This window comes from Alligator mississippiensis, chromosome 1 (assembly GCF_030867095.1).
Source record: "Alligator mississippiensis isolate rAllMis1 chromosome 1, rAllMis1, whole genome shotgun sequence".
Classification (NCBI taxonomy): domain Eukaryota; kingdom Metazoa; phylum Chordata; order Crocodylia; family Alligatoridae; genus Alligator; species Alligator mississippiensis.
The window spans coordinates 21,699,665-21,720,405 of NC_081824.1; the positions used below are offsets into that span (position 1 = coordinate 21,699,665).

The 20,741-nt window shown below is 43.8% G+C and overlaps 1 long non-coding RNA gene across 1 annotated transcript; it reads right to left on the reverse strand.

Moving 5' to 3' along the window:
- Positions 1-11,678: 11,678 nt before the first annotated feature.
- On the reverse strand, positions 11,679-16,617 carry LOC109281697 (uncharacterized). Its single transcript, XR_009462844.1, has 3 exons — positions 16,555-16,617; positions 14,402-14,477; positions 11,679-12,532 (listed from the first exon to the last, which is right to left on the reverse strand). It is a non-coding gene; the product is annotated as an uncharacterized LOC109281697 (long non-coding RNA).
- Positions 16,618-20,741: the final 4,124 nt, after the last annotated feature.

A 20,741-nucleotide genomic window follows, 5' to 3' on the forward strand; every position in this document is an offset into this window, starting at 1 on the left:
CAAATGGTTTTGGCTAGAACTTCCCCCTTCCCCACCTGATCCCCGCCCCCAAAATAAATAAATAAAAGCTGGGAGGTTTTATTTTAACATTTTTTTCACTAAAATGTTTTGATTTTTTTTTTTTTTTTAGTTTGGCATACCTGGAAACTAAATACGGGCACATTTAACTAAAAAAAAAAAAAACAGTAGGACAACTAAGCAGAACGAAAGGAAATGTTTCAGGTTGACCTGAAGGGATTTATTTTTTTCAGATTTTCAGATTGAGGCAAAAAACAAAACATTTTGGTCTTGGGTCAGCCTTTCCTATGCTCATTTGAACCTGACACCATTTCTGACCCTGCAGCTAGCAAACTCAAAGACAAATACATTTAGAAAGGTCTTCTGATTTCCACTGAAGTGCCATTTTTGTAAGTATCCTTCCTTCCTGTCTTTTCTCCTATTGTTCATATGCTTGTAACAACTCAACTGGTGAGAGAAATCTTGGAAAATTACATGAGCTTTAGTAAAAACTCCAAAATGCCTTGACCTTCCTTTCTTGGAAGGGAATACTGTGTATTTTTCACTTTTTTACCATGTCAGTTTCAATTAAAAGCCTGCAGTCGTTGATCATGACCATTTCTTGATATTAGTTTTTAAAATAAAAAACTTTACCAAATTAATTTCTTCCATTGTTTGCTTTCCAAGACATAATTCATAGCTGTATGTTTGGCACAAGCTGAAATAAAGTTAACAAACAGTAGGGAAAATTGTAGGAAAAAATTTACGGGGCCATCCCCAAAATAAACACATTTCCCTTTCAATTCTGTTTCTGCAAGTGGTCACTTGATAATGCATATGCAGAGGCAGGATGCTCACTAACCACTCTGCAGATGCCTGACGTCTCAGCTATGTCAGATCAGTCATTTACGCCCCTACAGTGCTGGCTCACTGAGAAGTAAATGGTGTTGCCTAAACTCACCCTTTAGAAAGCTATTACTCCTGAGTTATTACTAAAACCATGCAGTAGCAATTTCTATATACTTTTTTTTTTCACTCTCCTCATCTTTCCACTCAGAGTACTTCTCCTGCCATAAAATTCCACCGTACAAACTCTGACTCTGGCATGAAGTGGGATACATTTCCGAATGACATCCTAAAGATGGTAGTGCTTTTCGTTTAACAGCTAGAATCCTAATGAAATGTTTCCTGGCATGAACTCAATATTTACACTGGGTGCTGCAGGTGTTAAGTTTTGTTTTATTTTAATATCTTTGTTAGCGACTGGGGGGAAAAACAGTAACGTATAGGCTCCAATTCATCAAGGTACTTAAGTACATATCTTACGTTAAGCTTATGACTAACTTTAAGGAAGTCAATTTAAGTTTAGAACAGCCTGTGTTTAAGAACCATTCTGAATTAAGATGAGTTGCAACCACCATCAAGGACAGACAAATAATACAAAGAATCCTAGAGAGATCAGAAACATGGGCAGAGAGGAAACTTGGAAAAGTTCAAGATAATGCATGAGAGGAAATATATCCCAAACTCATATACACCAGGCATTCAGTCATGCTGAAAGGGAACAGGGATTTTAGTTTACAGTGTAGAGAAAGCCAGTGTGAAGACATCACAGATTAGGGAGGTTCTGCAGGGGTTGGACTAAAGGGTTTCCAGAGGTCTCTTCCAGCACTACATTTCTACCATTCTTTACCTGATTTTATGGGGCTAATCCTTGCATTCATGGAGTGTATAGTCAAAGAGGCCATTATGATTATATATTTTGACCTCTTACATAACATATAACCTCCAGTTGACCTGGCCCTTGCCATTCAGAAACACAGCCAGGTACAAATCCTATTTTACCAATAAGGTACCTAAGTAATATATGAGTACAAGTCTACCCCACTGTGCTCGAGAGCCTGAAAACCTACTTTTGTAACACACCTTCCATTTAGCTTTAATTGCCCATGTCACTAATGAGGGGAGAAAGACTCATCCCCCTGGTTGTAGGCTCTACTCGTCCTGGAAGGAAAGAATCCTCATCAGTCTATGAACTACACAGAGCTGATGGTATTCTTCATCCTGCCTATTGACGCTGGTCCACTGGGCAGAAAGGGTTTTATTCCAAAGACTTAGAAAACAAGAAAGAGGAATGTGATTCCACAGCTTAGTGCAGCGGACACTTCCCCTGGCCAGGAGAGAGCTTCATGTTTTGTTCCCAATACTGTTGATTCTTTTATATAATGATGATTGTAATGCAAAAAGATAGATAACCTGAAATAAAAATGTACACACAGAGGTTTACAGTTATATTACACAGTAAGTTTAAATTTACACTTGAAGTGCTATTTTCTAGTGCAGGGTGTCATGCCTTTGAACACATATCATATTCTCCCAAATGGCAGTGCTGGAAGCAACAATGGGACTTTTCAGGTTAGATTGATGAAAACTTTATGAAAAAGTACTGAAGAGACTAATCCTACATTGGCCAGGAGATAGACTGGGTCACCTAGCAGGTCTGTAACTCCTGTGACTGAGTGAATCACTGACCAAACCTCCACCCGCACTTGGCTGATTAAAAATGTCTTCACTATTTAATTTAACTTTCCAAACCCAATTGCATCCTTATCTCGCAGACCTGCAGCTGATTAATATTTGATTTAGCCAAGTAAATTTCTCATGAAGTTTAATGTGGAATTTACACTGTTTATTTATTGCTTGCTATTGCTTTATTTCCAGCTCCAAGATGGCCCAGGAGGTTTTTTCTACAAGTTGTTTTTTCTCACTTGATATATTACTTATTTTCAGTTCTTCTGAGAACTATAATTAATCTCTCTTCATTGTTGGCAGTCACTCGATACAAGGATGACAGTTTTCCAGTACATAGGGAAATCATCAGTTCATCCACAGATGACTGAGGAGGCTGCTTTAAGATCTTCCTGTTTGACTGCAGATGTGGCAAATAGTTCCAGGTGGAAAGAGTAGAACCTGGTGATGTTGGGTTGCCACTCTTTCCCTTTATATCTCTCACCTATCCACCTCCACAGTGAGGCAAGTTAGCTCAAAATTATCATTGTCTTGCTGTGCATCTTGGTGCCACTGTGGATAATTCAGTGACTGAGTCTCCCAGGTGTTGATCATAATATCTTAATATCATGTTTCCTCCCAAGGATCACAACCTTGACATGGTGGAGAGGCTTTTGTGCTACCAGTGACCTGGAGAATGATGCAGAAGAGTTGTACTCCAGGTAGGATCACCCATGATGGCAAGGTCACAGATTAATAATGATCCAAAAATTAAAATTAAGAAAAATAATGTCTATGCTCCTTCTCAAAGGCATCATAAGACTCCTGCCAAGTACTTTTTATGTTCCTCATCATGGTTCTGCAGATCTTAAGGGAATATGTGATGATGTTCCAGAAGCTATAGGTGAGCATAGCCCCTTAAAAATCATTGGTAAGACTCCCACTAACTTCAGCTGGCTCTGGATATGGTCCTCTAAGCTTCCATACAGCCCATCCTGTGTTTTTCACCCTAATTGGACTCCAGACCTAATAGCTGGCTCTAATAACATATGGCTGACTGCAACTGATCGTTGTTCTTCCTTCACAAGTGAAGATGACTACATCCAGCAGGTGGGAAAAGTGGGGGAGACGAGAGAAAGGTAGCAGGAAAGAAAAGGGGAGGGAGAAAGACAAAAAAGGGGAAAGAAGAGAGAGGAAAGAGAGAGGAGCCAGGTCACATGGGTATGCAAGTAACTTATAAGCACAATCTTCACCCTGAACAATCTGGTGCAGCAGAGGCAGGAGAGCAACAAGGACTGGACATGAGAGGTCCTCATTTTCCTGGCCACATGCTTCCTCACTACCTCTGCTGTGCGCCACTGCTTGAAGGCCAGTGCTCCGCTCCAGACAGATGACCTCCAGGATGGATGATGACAAGCGATTTGCTCCCATGACTCTGGGTCAATGCCAAAACTCTTTAGGGACATCTTCAGGGTGGCCTTGTAATGTTTCTTTGGTGCACTGAGAAAGCATGCTCCATTTGACAGTTCCCCATAGAAGATTTTCTTCGGCAGGTGAGTGTCAGGCATTCTTGAAAGGTGGCCGGCCCATCATAGCCGTGCCAGTTTAAGTAGGGTGTGGATACTGGGGAGAGCTGATCTTCTGAGCACCTCAGTGTCTGGAATCTTGCCCTGCCAACTCTCACCCATGGCCCTAAGCATCTGTCTGCATGAGACAGCAGTCACACCCCAGTAAACTGCCTTAGTGGGAGGGTCAAACTAGGTGAGGGTACCCGGTCGGTCTCTAGACCTCTGGGGAGATAGGGGCATGCCTATCCCTGCATGCAAAGTCTGACTCTGGCTGACTGGGCAGATGAGACCCTTGTATTGTCTGATGGCCATGATGGTGGTATAGCAACGCACCATGGATTGCACAGAGCAGGACAAAGCACAAAAGGCATCCTGGTCATCTGCTGCATCTGAGCCAATCTCCAGCTGTCTTGACACTGTTCTGCCTCTGGTTACTAATTGGTACGGGCAAGAGAGTGAGGTCAACGCTGCACAACTCTTCCTGAATCCAGACCTTGCACAACTCACATCCAGCACAAGCCCTGTGGCGACGGGTAGTGATGAAGCAGCAGGTGTGGACACTCTGGAAGCTGTAGCCACAGACCTGCATGCAGGCGGCTCAGGGCTTTGGGTCACTTCCTACTGGACAGATGCAGCAGAAGAACTCGGCAGCCCCCTGAGTGACTGAGCAGCCCTATTCAGGACCGCACTGCTCACCTCTGAGATTGCAACTGATACATTGGTGTCTATCTGCACATTTCACATACTTTATGAGGTGTGAAATGACTGTTATTCATACAGAAGCTAATGACAGCAATTAAAAATCTTGCTATCTAAAGTAGTTTATCTGAGTGCGGGAGAAAAGACAGGGCTATGTGCATTGTGTTGCTCTACTCCATGTACTCTGAGGGACGTTTTTGTTCTGTGGGTGGGTGGTGCTTAGAAAGGCAACCTCAGTAATATTCTTCCCTTGACAAGAAACAATGCAACCACAGAAGAATACACGCTCCCCCAGAAAGTTTAGCTTCAGAACGCCGAAACAGGGAGGGACAGGGAGATAAATCAGGAATGTAAAGGGACATGCAGATGTTACACTTAAAATTGACCTAACTAGGTTAGGTCAATCTAAGTGCCAATCTGTATATATAGTTTCATACTTTTGGGGGGCTGGAAAGGATGTTTGGAAAGGTTAGATCATGCAGAAAATGGCTGGCCTGATCTAACCTAGCTCAGCAGCTGTACTGCAACAGACCTGCCAACCTTCTCCAATCCCACCAAACCCCCTTTGGACTCAACAAGCATCCCCGTGCACCTGCTAGACCCCCACCCCTCCCCTTATTCCAACTTATTTAGATCATATTCCTGGCTTGGCTTCCAGCACCAGCACAACCAGGACCCAATCTACAATTAAATGGCTTAAAGTAAGCCATGTGATTGTAGATCAGGCTCCAGGAACTTCTGCATGTACCCCAAGTCATCATATTTTAAACATCTGCATTGAGCAGGATCATACAGGGGTGTCTCAGTTGGATGGAACTTATAACATGGGCAAAACCTGAACTACCATTGATCTTTGATTTTCCCATTTCAACCCTTTAACTGAAGATATTTTAAAGACCAGGCTTTAAGGGAGTTTTGAGTACCCACCCTCTAAAAAAATCAGCTTCATTAAGGTGTTTCTCCAGGAAGTATCAAAAAAGGAGGGGCCTCTGAGAGTGCAATTTGAAGATGGCATGATTCCACAGAAGTGTGTAACTAACTCACAACTTGGCCTGCCAAACCTTTTATTATGCGTGATGGTACATGTAGAAGAAAAAACTCAGCTTCATTTTCATTTGCCAACTGTGGTTTGGAGGGCTTACAGCTAACTATCCAAATCATGTTTTACTTGTCAGAAATAACACAAACAACAAAATCAAAAGGCATTTGCTGCAGAGTCCTCAAGACAGCAAATCATAAAGCCTACAGTGTTATTTTTCTGCCAACTGCTGTATTTAGATCCTCCCAGTCAAAAAGTGATGACAGTCATGTTTAGATAATAACCTCTTATCTAAATCAAATTCACCCCTGCTGAAATTTCCTTGATGGGTGGAATCTGGCTATTTACCTGCAAACCAGAAGCTGAACATGAATATGTGTTCTTGCATTTTGACACAGAATACATTTAATGTTCCTTTGTATGATCCATATAATAGGAAAGTCACAAAGCAGGAGAGATGATCTACATACAAGTTTTCCTGAGTAAAAGGACAGTAAATGACACAGCATAGTCCAGGGCCAGAAAGAAAGGTTTTTCTTTCAAACAAGGAATTAAATGTTGTTAAAACTGAGGTTCTGAAAAGGGGCAATTCTGACCCATAGGGAGATTTGATTCTATGAATCTATGAATCATTTTTCTGTTGTTTGACAGATAAACTATTTTATCTTCCAGAAGTTCCCCTTGGAAAAATGTTTCCTTTTAACCTCTTGAGTATTCCTCCATTTTGCAAGCAACTAATGTTAAAATGGATCTCCTTTGTTATCTCTTTGACTGAGATAACTTCTGAAGTTGAATACGGGAGCAGAAACAGCGTTAGATCTGCAAAAGTATCACACACAAATAAAGTGCTGCTCAAATAGGTGCAAGATGGAAATGGTGAAGGCCTCTTTTAAGAGGCTGGTTACAACATGGCCTCTTAGCAAACAGAACAAGTCTTCATGCCAGATCCTTAGCTGGTGTAAACTGGCACATTTTTAGTGAAGTCAGTAAAGCTAATTCAGATGATACCACCTAAGACTGTGCCTTCTAATAACTAGGTGCACAAAAATCTCCTTTAATGTTCTCACAACATCCCACTACTCAGTTCTGCTTCTTGCCTCTGTAAAGCTTGAGATCTGCTACTAATAGAGGCTTCTCTGCCCTAAATCATTTGGCTTGGCAGCTCATAAAATATGGAAACTCTAACGCTCAATATCCCCTGCGCTCTCTTGATTACTACTCAGGGACAGACTTTATATCAAACAGAACCTTGCAGATTGTGGCATGTTATCAAAACCACAATGAAATCTTGTGCAGGGTGAGTAATGAGAGAGGGCTATTTGTCAAGACATCCTATAGAGGAAAAGAAAATCCCACAGCAGAAACAGGAGTGTTCACTTTGCCTAAAGATACTGTGAAAATGAAATGAGGCACTTTTCTTCCTCCCCTTTCATCAAAGCACAGTATGAAAACAAAAACTTTACCAAGTAACTTCTGCTGATAAAAATGTTGGCTGGAAATGATATAATGTACACAGAGACAACAACAACAGCAACAGAGTTGTTCACACAGATGTTTCTGAGTGTGTGATCAGACTTTTCGTGGGAGGGCTCATGTTACTGCCACTCCTTGGGTGATGTTGGATTTGACTCTCTGTGCGAGACAATGGAAATCAGTGACGTCACCTTGGAAAATTAGGTGCAGGCAGATCTGATACTGCTTAGGGAATCCCTTGTGAATGCATGTCCATGTTTTCCCACCTGCTGCAGAAGTTACCAGATCTCTACATAAAGTTTATGTGGAATTTAAAGAGGAAGCTCTGCGTAATGAATAAACTGCTTGGGTGCGGCTCCTGAGTTCTGGGATCTATTTCTGCTTTGCCAATGACTTGTGTGGTGATAGGCAATTCACTAAGGTATGTCTACACCACATCCCTAGATTTTCCTGGCAGAGACAACCATGCCCACCCACCTGCTCCAGCTTCCAGATACCAATCCAGGAAATGCACTGTTAAAGCCGCTCTTGTGGTTTCTCTTGAGACCTTAGTTCACAGCACGCTGCTGAGGATGATCCTGGAGTGGCTTCACTGGTGAGTTTATGGATTTGGCACTTGTAGTTAGTTCAAGAACAACCCTGCCAGGATAAGGTGGGATCATAGTGCACAAATACTCTTTAGGCTAATTTCTATTTTACTGATATGATGGCTAAGTAGAATTTAGACAGTTTGCAAGTGTTTAAGTCATTCTACTTTGTCCTAGATTATGGCCATAACATTGATAAGACATCTAAACACCTCATGCATCTACATACACTGCCAAGTTTGTCCTACGTGCATGCTCAGATGTGATTCAATACAGCCACAGAGGTATCCAACTGCACTGCTTCTTCATTGCAATTCCATTTCCTGTGTAAGCACATTAATAATGTGCCAGAACTCTGAAACTCTAGCACAAGCTATGACTGTTTACCTTATTTACCAGGAGCATCTACACAAAGCATTTACTGCAGAGTTGCCTAATTAGCTCTTCAGTAAAGTCTCAGTATCTACATGTATGGCCCTATTAAGCCACAGTAAACTAATAAATGCTGCCATAGGTTACTACTTGTCAACACAAGTAGTATCCTACAGTGGTGTTACTTAGTGCATTGCAACACACGTGTAGATGGGGCACAAGTGTGCTTCAGTGCAGGGGCTGCCTGCTGCCTAGCCATGCACTGGAGCACCCTTGTGCGGTAGCCAGCCCCTTTGCAGCACATTGAGCCAGGTTGGAGCAGCCTTGGCCTGAGAGGCTGACCTCCCTGGGACCCTTGGCCAGCTGGGGCTGCTCCGACCTGGCTCAGTGTATTGCAGTCCCAAGCACACATGTAAACGTGGTGCCCAGGAGCAATAAGCTCTAGCTCAAACAGTGCTGAAGTTTATTCAATCACGTTCATAGCTTGTGTAAACATGCCCATGCATTGCTATTTATGGACTGTTTTGACCTCCTTACAGGAGAAGGGGATGGTGTTACTTGTCCAACAGCTTTGTGAATAAGGCACTTACTGAAGACATGGGAGAAATGGGTTCTAGGCCCACCCTCTTAAGGGGATTTGCAAGTGTTGCATAGGCTAGACTGAGACCATCATCCTATTAAAGCTGGTTCACAGGGTAGCCAAAAGGGAGAGATTCCTGGAGCAAGTAGGACAACAGGAAAACAGGAAAGAGGGTTTTCACAATGGGGTTCAAGAAAGCAAACGTTGTGGAGGAGTGAGATATAGTTGATGCATTTGGCAATATAAAGCAATGGAAAGAATCGCATAAACGGCAGTGGAAGCAAAGAGCAGGCCTCTTCACATGGTGTTCCACCTACTTGAAACTCCCTTCCAGTGGATTGGACTATTTATCCATATTGCACTGTTCAGAAAACCTTTTAACTATAGTCCTCATTACACTACTTCTTCATACATGTACAATATTCAGTATTTTCCAGCCCTCTGTCACTTTTCAACCCGGCCTTATGAGTCACAAACCTACTCTCTCAGAGATTTGACAGTGAAATCACATTTCTCCCATAACACCCCTCACCATGTATTCACCTGACACTGAATGCTAATTCTGGTGATAACATTTGTTTTCAGATCAACCTGTACACTGCAGGTTAGAGGTCCTTTAACTTACACTGATACAATTATTTTGTCCAGGTCATTTCCTCTGTTACCAGAGTGAAAAACAGAATAATGTTGTTACTTATAGTACTAAAGAGGCTATACTATTGACATTTAGATGTACAAAGGGAAACAGAATTTCACCCCAAGTGTTTTAATTTAATTGTGTTCCAGACAGTATAAGCCCTCTTCTGAAGGTAGGCACCTAACTGAGGAGTAGTGGTACTTCTCTTTTGTGTTATGGCCTAATGGTTAGAGCATTTGCAGGGCAGGGTTATAGGCCACTCTTAGCCTGAGATTCAACCCCTATCTAGCATCTCCCAACAAAGTGCCAGGCAATAAAATAAGCTGCATGAGGCACTCTTATCCCTTCTAGTTAAAATTAGAATAATAGCATCATAGAAAATTAGGATTTGAAGGGACCTCAGGAGGTCATCTTGTCCAGCATTTCTCAACCCATGGGTTGCAACCAAAAGTGGGTCACAAGAATATATGATAGGGTCGTGAACAAGCTTTAAAACATAATTCTCCTTAAAGGAGAAAAATGTAGGAAACCTGTGGCTTTTCCTTTGCAGGCTGGCAGAGTTCCAGCCTGCAAGGGGCTGCTTGGGGGCCCCCCAGGACCCACACCCTCCCCCTACCCCACACATCTACCCCTTGCCCCACACACTGATCTGGGAGGGTGTACGAGGGGACAGTGGGTCAGGAGTGAGGGTCACTGGGTCAAGACTGGCCATTGATGTTTACAAAATGGGTTCTGGTACAAAAGAGATTGAGAACCGCTAATCTAGTCCAGCCCCCTGCTCAAAGTAGGACCTTTCCCAACTATATCATTCCAGCCAGGGCTTTGTCGAGTCGAGCCTTAAAAACCTCCAAGGATGGAGATTCCACCTCCTCTCTAAGTAAACTGTTCCAGTGTTTCACCATCCTCCTAGTGAGAAAGTGTTTCCTAATATCCAACTTAAACCTCCCTTGCTGCAAACTGGCCAATGGACAGAAAGGAATGCAAGAGTAATGGACTAGAGAGAGGGAGCATGACTTCGTAATTTGGTAATGAGAACATCCTTCTCAGTTATTCCTTGCTTTGCTTCTTGAAAAGCATATATACAATGGGTAAACTGATGTAGGCCTGATAGCATCCCTCTCCTTTGTTTTGTGATCCCCCAGTTCAGTAACTTTTTGACTGTGGGTTTAAATGCCCCTGTGCACAAACAAGTTTGAGACAATACACTGTTCAGGGCAGAGATCTCATCTTCTGGTGTTCTGATATGGCAGGTCATATAGATTTGCCTTGCCATTGCAAGTTCAGCAAATCCTGTATGTTGCAATACAGATTGGCCTTAGCAAATCAAAACTTTTAATCATCCCTAGGGATATTTGCATGATCTGTAGCAGAAGTGGGGTCCATTTCTGGTATGAAATGTCTGTTTATTAGGTCTGTGCAAAATTTTGGCAGGTGTTTCATTTCAAAGCTGTTTCAACGCATTTCAAACTTGTAACAGCAAAGTCAAAATGAAATGAAAGGCTTTGAAACAGCTCTGGAACAAAACAAGGGCATTCAAAACATTTTGAAAGTTTTGAAATGTTTCGAGTTTAGAAGCCGGGCTTGCTGCAGCTAAACAGAAACTAAGGAGGGAGGGGGAAGAGGAAGAAGGACTGCTCTCATTATTGACCGTGTAGCTGGCCAGTGACTGTGATCCTTCCCTGAGGTCCCTTCCAATCCCAGTGCTGCGTAAAAACTGCATAAAAATAATTGTTTGAACTGAGCTTTCTCTGTGCCTTGGCTTACGGAGCTATGTCTTCCAGCAGCATCAGCACTTATGCACCTATCTCCTTGAAACCTCGCAGGCTTCATGGCCTCAGCAGGGGCTACCATGCCTGCCGTGCCTTCACACACACACACACACACACACACACACACACACACATTTTGCTTGTAAGCACCTTGAGGTGCAGTTACCCGGAAACCCCTGCACCTAACTCCTTGAACCTTGACAGGCTTTGTGGCCATAGCACGGACTACCCTCCTTGCTGTTTTCATTTGAATCAGGAAAGAAATGGCAAAGTTATAAGCGTTTTCATGATACCCTATGGGCATAATGTCAAAACGCGTCAAAAGAGCAAAACAGTTTCAATGAAACAAAACGGAACAGTACTTCAAAACAGAGCAATGAAACACTGTCCCTTCGAAACGGTGAAATGGAAGTCAAAACAAAATGATGCTGTTTTGCATAGCCCTACTGTTTATTATATTACTACTGCTGCTAATAAGACATAAATCTTACCATAATGACTATATCTGTACTATAAACCACAATTCCATAATTAAATGTCCCTATTATATAGTAACACATCTTTACAAAAATATCCCAAAGTGGTACAGGTTTCTCTTTACAGTGAATTGAATAAGCCATATGAGGCAAGGCTGAGAGACTTGGCCTCTTCAGCCTACAGAAGAGAAGGCTGGGAGGGGACTTGGTAGTGGCTTACTGCTACATCAGGGGAGTACATCAAGAACTTGGTGACCAGCTGTTCCCCAGGGCACCCCTGGGGAAGACCAGGAGCAATGGATACAAACTCCTGGAAGCTGCTTCAGGCTCAATTCCAGGAAAAACTCCTTCATAGTCAGGGTGTCCACATTGTGGAATAAACTCCCTTCAGTGGGGGTGCAGTCACCTACCCTGGAAGTCTTCAAAAAGAGACTGGACAGTCACCTCAGTGCGGTCACTTGACCCCAGTCATCCTTTCCTGCTTAGTGTAAGAGGACTGGACCCAATGATCTAAAAGGTCCCTTCCAGCCCCTAACAATCCACGAATTATCTCCCCAGTAGTGCTCAGTGTAATATTACATGTATATCTGACATTATTATTTCTTTTAATAATTATCTTCATGGTGTTTTATTGATCTCTTTCTTGTCACTGCACCACTAGGAAACATCTGCGATTGTCCTTCAACTTCCCATCAGGTCTTATCAGAAAAGTCTGTAAATTTTGTACCTCTCTCAAATCTGTAGATAATTGATTCCAGTAGTGAGGGTGTCCACAAGTTGTATAGCTGGAGTTCTACTTGATTTGACCATATTCAGTGCTTTGCTAGCTACAGATCAAAGGGTATAATTGTATTAATATTTATTCACCATATTTGAAAGAAATAGACTGAATTGTACTTTAAAAAAAAGAACAAATAACATTTTCCTTGGAGTGTGAACTAGAAGGACATTAACCAAACACTCTTCATGCACAAAGTGCCTTGAAATTGTTTCTGATCAACAATGTTACTTTACCTTGTGTTAAACCCATTACAGTATTTCTCATTTAAAAGATGAGCTTCAGAATATTTAAAGAAATCTTGCACTGAACCCTTGAAGAACAGAAAAGGGGATCGGTACAACAATTAGTTGGAATAAATGGTAATGCAGAGGATATAATGTAAGGAAAAGAGATCAAGATATATCTACAATGCAATGTTAAGCTTCAATTTTTCCGACTTCCTGTCATTTGAGTAACATTATGTTTTCTGACTGAAATCAATATTACTATTTGGACATGTGAGTAGCTGCAGGACCAAGGTCTTAGAGCCTCATTTTTCTTATAAACTGTCAGACTCATTATACTAGATACTAAAGCAAAACACTTACATGCCTGCCTAAGTTTAAGCACATTACCATTAGGAGTAACACTGACTTCAATAAAGCTACTCACATGATTAAAATTAGGGGCAAACTTTAGCACCTTTCTACACTGGGCCTCAATACCCTCAGCTGCATTTACTTCATAACACTCAACGCCTTGCCACAAGTGCCAAACAACTTTCAGGTTCGGACTGGCATACCCTAAAATGTTATACAGCTTAAACAGAACATTTCCTATTGTTTCTGAAATGAACTCTCCAATGGAAGCAATTAAAAACAATGGCATGATAGATTACATTTCAAATAAATCACAACATCAGTGGGTAAGAGAAATGAAACAGGATAGGAAAGGATGCAGAAAGATGTTTTCTCAGCAGGCTGAAAACAGGTGAAGAGCAGATGAGGTGGAAAAATTCAGCAGGATCTCCTGGCTAGGAGCTGCCAGTAATAGTAAGCTAGTCTGGAATACAGAGGTTCTCATTTTGTCTGCAGCACATATCTGCTGTTTTAGGTTTAGGAAATCTGAAAGTGTGTTTCTGGTTGAAGGGTTTGGGGAGATAGAAACCAGAGTTAAGTTTCCCTTCACTATAAATTAAGCGTCTTTGAAACATGCAGGAAACTGACAAAGCCAATATTGGTAGGGACAATGGAAAAACTTAAATGGTTTTGAATCTCTGACTTGGTTGATGGGCAACATGTTTGAGTCACTTATTCCTTTGCATGATGAACATTACACACCTGATGCTCATTTATACCAAGGCCCCTTAGTCTGTAAAGATGCAGCTCATTATCTCTGTAATTTAAAAGTAAAAACCAAACAGACAAGTAGGGGAGAGATTTACTAGTTATTCTATAATACAGCATTATAAATACAGTCAGCACTGTCTACACAAGAGGCTACAGTGCAGTGGTTACTGCGCATGTATTTAGTACTTGTATAATTGAGTAATAAATAAATGCACAATAACTGGAGTTACTGAGCAATAGTGCCAGTGAAGGCCAGTGAAGGGGATGCTACTGTGTAGCAACCTAATAATGCTGTATGGTAGCATATTAGTAATGTTCGCGCTGTGACATGCTACTGTGCAGTATTAGTCAGTTTGGGGAACACTGTTTTTATTGTTCATGGTTGGGGAGGGTGGTAAAGGGGCATTGTGTAGGGGGAGGGGCTACTGTGCAGTCAATGTCTTGTGTAGATGTGCCAAGTGAGTCAGGAATTTTCAGTCCAAACAATTTTACAATTAAAATGGAATATTTTATCATTTAAATGTTTTGAGAAATATATCCATCCCAACATTTGTTTAGAAAAAAAGTAATGATAATGCCAATGCTACCTGTGTGTCCATAATGTCCAGTGTTTCCAGTCTAGAGTTATAATTTGCACCTCTCACCACCATGCTTTCTAGTAGCCTAGTAAGAAATAAAGCTATAAAGTCACACCTGAAGAGAATCAGGTCCTTTTTTATGTCAGTGTCTTATGTAGGCACCTGTGACTGGAAAATGTTGACCTAAGTTCCCAAACTGGTTCCGTTATCATACTGATTACCTCACTTTCCTTATCTGTTTTCACAACAAAACTTTTGGATATGGGAAACTCAGTTACAAGATTAAGGTCCAGGTGCTCCAACATATTTGGACACCAAACTTCCAGTGGTTTCAATATAAAAAGCCACCTAAATACCTCTTAGCAACTGGGCCTTAATGACTCAGAATCATAGAGGGTTGGAAGGGATCTCAGGAGGTCACCTAGTCCAAACCCCTGCTCAAAGCAGGACCAACCCCAGCTATTTCTAGCCATATCTTAAAACCCTGCGCTTGCTCAGGCTCACATCAAAAATCTATGGTGCAGGAAGCTGAACCCAGATCTACAGCATCCTGACTGCTGGACTATGCTTCTTCAATAGACAACATTTTGACCTAAAGAACTTTTTCCTGGAGATCAGGGCATTACTCCCAGACTTCAGAGCAGGCATATATGATTGCTTCTAAAGATATATCTCCCACATGACCATATGATTTCAGCATAGGTTGATCTGAGCATCTCCTATGGTCACCATTATAGTTTTAGGATTGTACATCTGAAGATTTTCATATTCCTTCACTGTAAAGCAGTAACTACTGTACTTGGTAAAATGATATATGTTGTCCACAAAATGCCTTTGGCAACAGGATGTTCACTCTTCTTGGATTTCTGCCTGGTATAAATATTTTAAATCTACTCCATGTAGGCATATTTTGGCTCAGAAATAAAGGTTCTTGGAGATTAATGTTTCCAGCCTCAATTCTGCTTATACACCCTGCATACATCAAAGTATTATTGAATGCTGCATCTAGAAACTTTATATAGCAGCTGGTTTTTTTGCCTATTTTACTCAAAGGAGGATTATAATCATGTTCTATTTTTATGCTCTAGAAATGTAGTAATTTAATCTACAGACATTTTTATTTTTCAGATGTGTAAGATACATTCATATTTACAACATTGCTTTTTATGTATAGAAAATCATTCAATAGTATCTAGTACCCTTCAACTGTGTTTCTCACAGTGCTTTCAAATATTTATCTGTTCTCCAGTCTCACTCACCTTGTCAGATACCTATTATTAAGCTATTTAAGAGGTACAGCAAGTGAATCTCAGAAAAGTTACATGATTTGCTTCATGTCTCACAGCAAGTGCACTCTATAGGTGCACTATATAGGCTGAGGGCTGATGCTTTTGCATCAGGGTCCTGCCCCAGGGGTGGCCGTAATGCCCCTGGAGCCCCCTCAGCCCTTGCCATCTCTATTCTCTTTGGGCAATCTCTCCCTCAGTTCATCTGCCACACCTTGATGTACTTATACCTTTAGAAAAACGGAGGCTGCCCCAAGGCTCCCCAAGCAAGATCCCATACTGATTAACCCAGATGTCACTGTTCATCACTTTAAGGGCTAACGATGTGAGCCCCATCCTCCCCAATATCCATACCTATGCCTCACTGATGTCACATGTTCTGATCAAATCATAGCTGCCCTTACAGGCTTCTGGCTCTGTTTTTTACACAAGACCATAGCCCTCTCTGGGCTATGGGTACTCTGGCCTCCTCAGTCTCCAGCTGTGGCCCTCCTGGCCTTTGATCCTTCTCCTTAGACCCTGGCCCAATATCCTAGGCTAATTGAGACCGATGGATTCTCCATGCACACCAGTCTCCAGCTGTGGCCCTCCCGCCTTCACCCCTTCCTGAGCCCTGGCCCCATTCCTAAGTGATTGAGACCTACGGGTACCCTGGCCCTATCTGCTCCCTGGCTCTTCTGTCCTCTTTCTGAGCCCTCTGGCCCTCATCTTTCTCTCTCTGGGCTCTCTCTCCCTGGGCAAGCTGAGACCTCCTTACCTCCCCTTAATCTCTTCCACAGACCACCCATGCTTCCCAGCCCTCAGGCTGCATGCTGGCTGTCCTGCCAGCCCTAAGGCTTAACTTCCAACCTGAAGTCTGCAAAACCCCAGACACACCTGGTGCGAGCTAGTCACTCCCTCAGGGGCCTGCTCAGGAGCTCCTTCCCTGTCAGCTGCCTGGATGAGACTGCCCCCCTACCCCAGGCCTTGGGTTTATATATGCCTCAAGCCCAGCTCCCTTCCCACCAGGCGTCTTCCCTGATTGCTGCCTGAGCTGTTTCTAAAGCCTTTTCTCCTCTTAAAGTAACAGACCCTGCCAGCCCTACACAGAAGAAGAGAATGAGCCCTCAAAAGAAAACCCCTGAAGCAATTCAAGGCTGAAAGTGAGTTGAGACTAATACATCAAGAGTTTGGCATGCTTCTCCTAATTCCCAATTTATTTGCATCTTGCAGACCTGCTTCTAAATCTTGGGAGAGCAACTTTCCTAATACACCAAAATATCAAGGAGAGATGTTAAAATTCTGCTGTCACATATAAAGGAAGGCTGTGATGGTTGCCTGGTTTCTGATATGGCTTGCACTCTCTGCTAAGCTACCCTTCTCAAAATAATTACCCCATGGCCAATAAGCACTAGGCCTGTGCAAGTAGGCAGGTATTCGATCTGGCTTTGGATCTGGCTGCTTCAAATGCCAGGGATCTGATCCAGAGCTCCAGATTGGTTTGCTGCTTCGATCCAGTTGAAACAGCTCCGAAGCTTCGGCATGGCCGCAGAGATCCGGCTGTAGGCTATAATGGGGGGATCAACGAAATATCTATAACTTTGTTGTTTTGTCTCTGATTTGGGTGAAACTTGCAGGAGTGGTAGCCTCTGCTGAGAACAAGAAGCCTGCGAATTTAAAGAAGATTGGTGCAGGGGTTTGGGGTAAACTGCACCCCAAATTCTTGAAAGCAATACTCATGTCATGTGCATGTGTTACACCACAGAGGGGTGAAAACTGCAGGAATGGTGGCCCCTGGTGAGGCCACAAAGCATTCCAAGTTTCAAGAAGATAGGTGCAGGGGCTTGGGGGAAACTGCACCTCAAACTGCTGACAGGCAAAACTTATGACAGGACACAGGTCAGACCTTTATTGAGCAGCCTGTATCCTCACAGCTGGGCAGGCATGGGTCTCTCACACCAAGGAAAGCATCGATCCTGGCAGCAATCTCCTCCTTGGTAGCCAGGGGCAGGAACACATAGCACTGCAACAGATAGCCTTCTGGATGGTAGCAGAGGTTGCAGGGTAGGCCAGGCTTGCCCCCCACACTGTCATAGCTCAGGGCTCTGATCCAGAACTGCAGGTATGCCTGGGGCACCATCAGGATCAGCAACAGCAGGGCATAGTGACCTGGGAAGCCCTCCATTTGCACAAACAACCCATTGTGCACCACCCATGGCACACACAGCAGGGGCATGCACAGGGTCCAGCAGCATTATGGCAGGAGGCCGGCCCCAGGGCACCTCCCCAAACAGGCCCCCAGGGGGGAGGGCAGGCCAGCTGCTCACCCCAGTTGTCTGGGAGCCCCATGCACCTTCAGCCCAGACACTGGGGGCTGGGAAGCAGTGCAGCAGAGTGGTGGGCCTGCAGGGGCAGAGATGGGTGTCAGCGGGGGCTGGAGCCATGGCAGCAAGTGCTGCCATCAGCCTGGCCTGGCCCATCCTGGTAAGGAGGCAGTGGAGGCAGATAGCCTGTGGCCAGCCCCCTGGGAGCAAGCAAGGACAGGGACTCAGACAACACCCACCTGAACCCAGGCTTTCCTGACCAGCTTGCAATGGTCCCTGGGCACCCATACGTGGCCGACCTCCAATTTGAGGCCAGGCAGCACAGGGCCCCTGGAGCAGCGCATCTTATTTTTCAAATGTTGCAAACTCTCACAAAAGCCTTTTGTCTCTCGCCTCTACCGGGCCAACATCTGGGTGCAAGGGAAAGGCTGTAGGAGCCCACAGAACTGTACCCTGGCCCTTCAGGCTCCTAGGTCCCACCCGCCACCCACAGAAAGTTCCTGGTAGCACCCTGGAGCAGGTCCTGTAGTGTCTGCCAGCTGCCCAGGCTTCGCTGCTTCCCCCAGACCCATGGGGGAACTGTCTGCAGTTGGGGTGCTGGTCACCTGCTGCCAAACTTTCTGACATGGGCAGACCCAACCCTCAGCCCTTCACAGGTGGACTTATGGATGGGGTCAGACACCTGAAGTGTCCTTTAAGTTTGAGGAACAGGGTTTTTATTGTTCATGGTTGGGGAGGGTGCTGTAGGAGCACTGTGTGGTGCGGAAGGGGCCTGTGTTTGTTGAAGGGGGAGGGATTGGGGGTTTGTTCTATTAATAAAGTTTGTACTTTATCTCCTATGTGTGTGTCCTGCAGTGGTGCTGGGGGTGGTGTCAGCAGGGCAGTTGGGCCTGGAGCAGGGAACGTAGAAGGAGGGGGGTGAGCCAAAGCCTCCTGCAGCTGGTTCCTTAGGCCTGACTGGTGGGTGCATGGCTGCCCTGGGGCTTGGCCAGTGGGGGTGTATGGTGGGCCAGCACCATGGCTAGCAGCAGCATGGGGCAGGGTAGGGGAAGGAGTGGCACAGGGAGGAAGCTGCCCTATGCTGTCTTGTGCTGGGCATGTACCACCTGGGCAGGGCTGTGAGGCTGTGGATAAGCCCCTAAGATGGCCACTACATGCTGGCAGCTGCCTCTGGCCTCAGCGTGGCCAGAGGCTGGAGCTCCCCTCATGGCCATAGGGGCACATGGCAGGTTGCTCTGATGGGTCTAAATGTAGTCCCAGGTCACATGCACATGTAGACGCCAGCCTATTGTCACTTACTGCACAGTAAATGTAATGCAATGTAAATGCATGCACACATTTTCTCTCACAAGGGAATGACCTTTGCATCATTTCCTTCCCCCACCTTTCCTCCTTCTGCAGAGTTTCTCACAAGAGAGGAATGATCTGGCCCCTGAAGCGGATGCTATTTCATGAATAGTTAGCCTGATGTGTTTACAATGTGTTAATGATAGTACAGCACAGAAAGTCCTTACCCTGTTTAAAGATATTGCAAATCTAGCCACCATTTGTACAGAGACTTTTTTTTTTTTTTTTTTGTCCCATAGGTTTGTAAAAAGGAGTTCTCTTCCCTTAACACTTTGGTAACTAAACTTAACAATATAGTCCCTTCTTCTAGTCTTGGGAAGTTTTAAGACTCAGCTCTCTGTAGCAAAAGCCATTTTAAAGTCAACTCCCTACCACAGAATCTCTTCTGTTCTCAGCAGAGGGATGATGTGGTCACTTCTGGCTAATGTTGGCTTTTTTAATGGTGGCCTCTGTATGTAACTAGGGCATGACAGATGGTGGTGGTATCTCTGATCCAGTGACCTTTGTGTTCTAACAGCATTCCCCACCTCCATGGTTTATCAATGGGTATTTCTTAACTAATGTCTTTATGCTATCCTGTTATTTTAATGTAAGCAGAAATAATTAGTGATGCTTTGTCTTGTTTCACTATCCTTCTGAAGACATCCTCCTGCAGTCTTACTTCACACTATATTTTGGATTGTAACATAAAATTTTCCATTCTGTTTTTTGGGGTTTTTTTAATGGCAGGACTATAGTTTCAGTTCACTTCACATTTTGTGGCCCTGGAGTCCCTAGGGATCCTGTGAATATCCCAGCAACAGAGGCTTAGGGCCACTGCTCTGTCAGAATCATCTAGTTATATGTTTGGACATATTTCACTTGGAAAGCAAGTAGTATTGCACCTTATAGACTAACCAAAGTATATATATAGCACAAACTTTTGTAAGCTGAAGTTCACTTTGGCTCACAAAAGCACACACACACACACACACACACACACACACACACACACACACACACATTATGTATGTATATATGTGGGCCTGGCTGGTGGGTGCATGGCTGCCCTGGGGCTTCAGCAATAGGGGTGTGGTGAGACCAGCAGGGCCAGCACCATAGCCAACAGCAGCATGGGCCAGGGCAGGGCAGGGCGGGGGCAGGAGTGGCACTCCTGCATGTGTGTGTGTGTGTACGTACACATATTAGGGCTGTTCAGAGCTTCGGTCCCTGATTCAATTCAGCGGAGATTCGTCTCAATTCGGTGGTTGAATCTCTCAATCTGAATGGAATCAGGAGATCCTTTAATCTCTCCGAATCGAATCGTAGCCCTCTAAATCAATTCGGACAGATTCAGAAAGATTGGGCAATTCAGACACAGACACAGCTTTAAATGTTTTTTCTACACATCTCAAGGTAGCAGGTGGCTTTTGA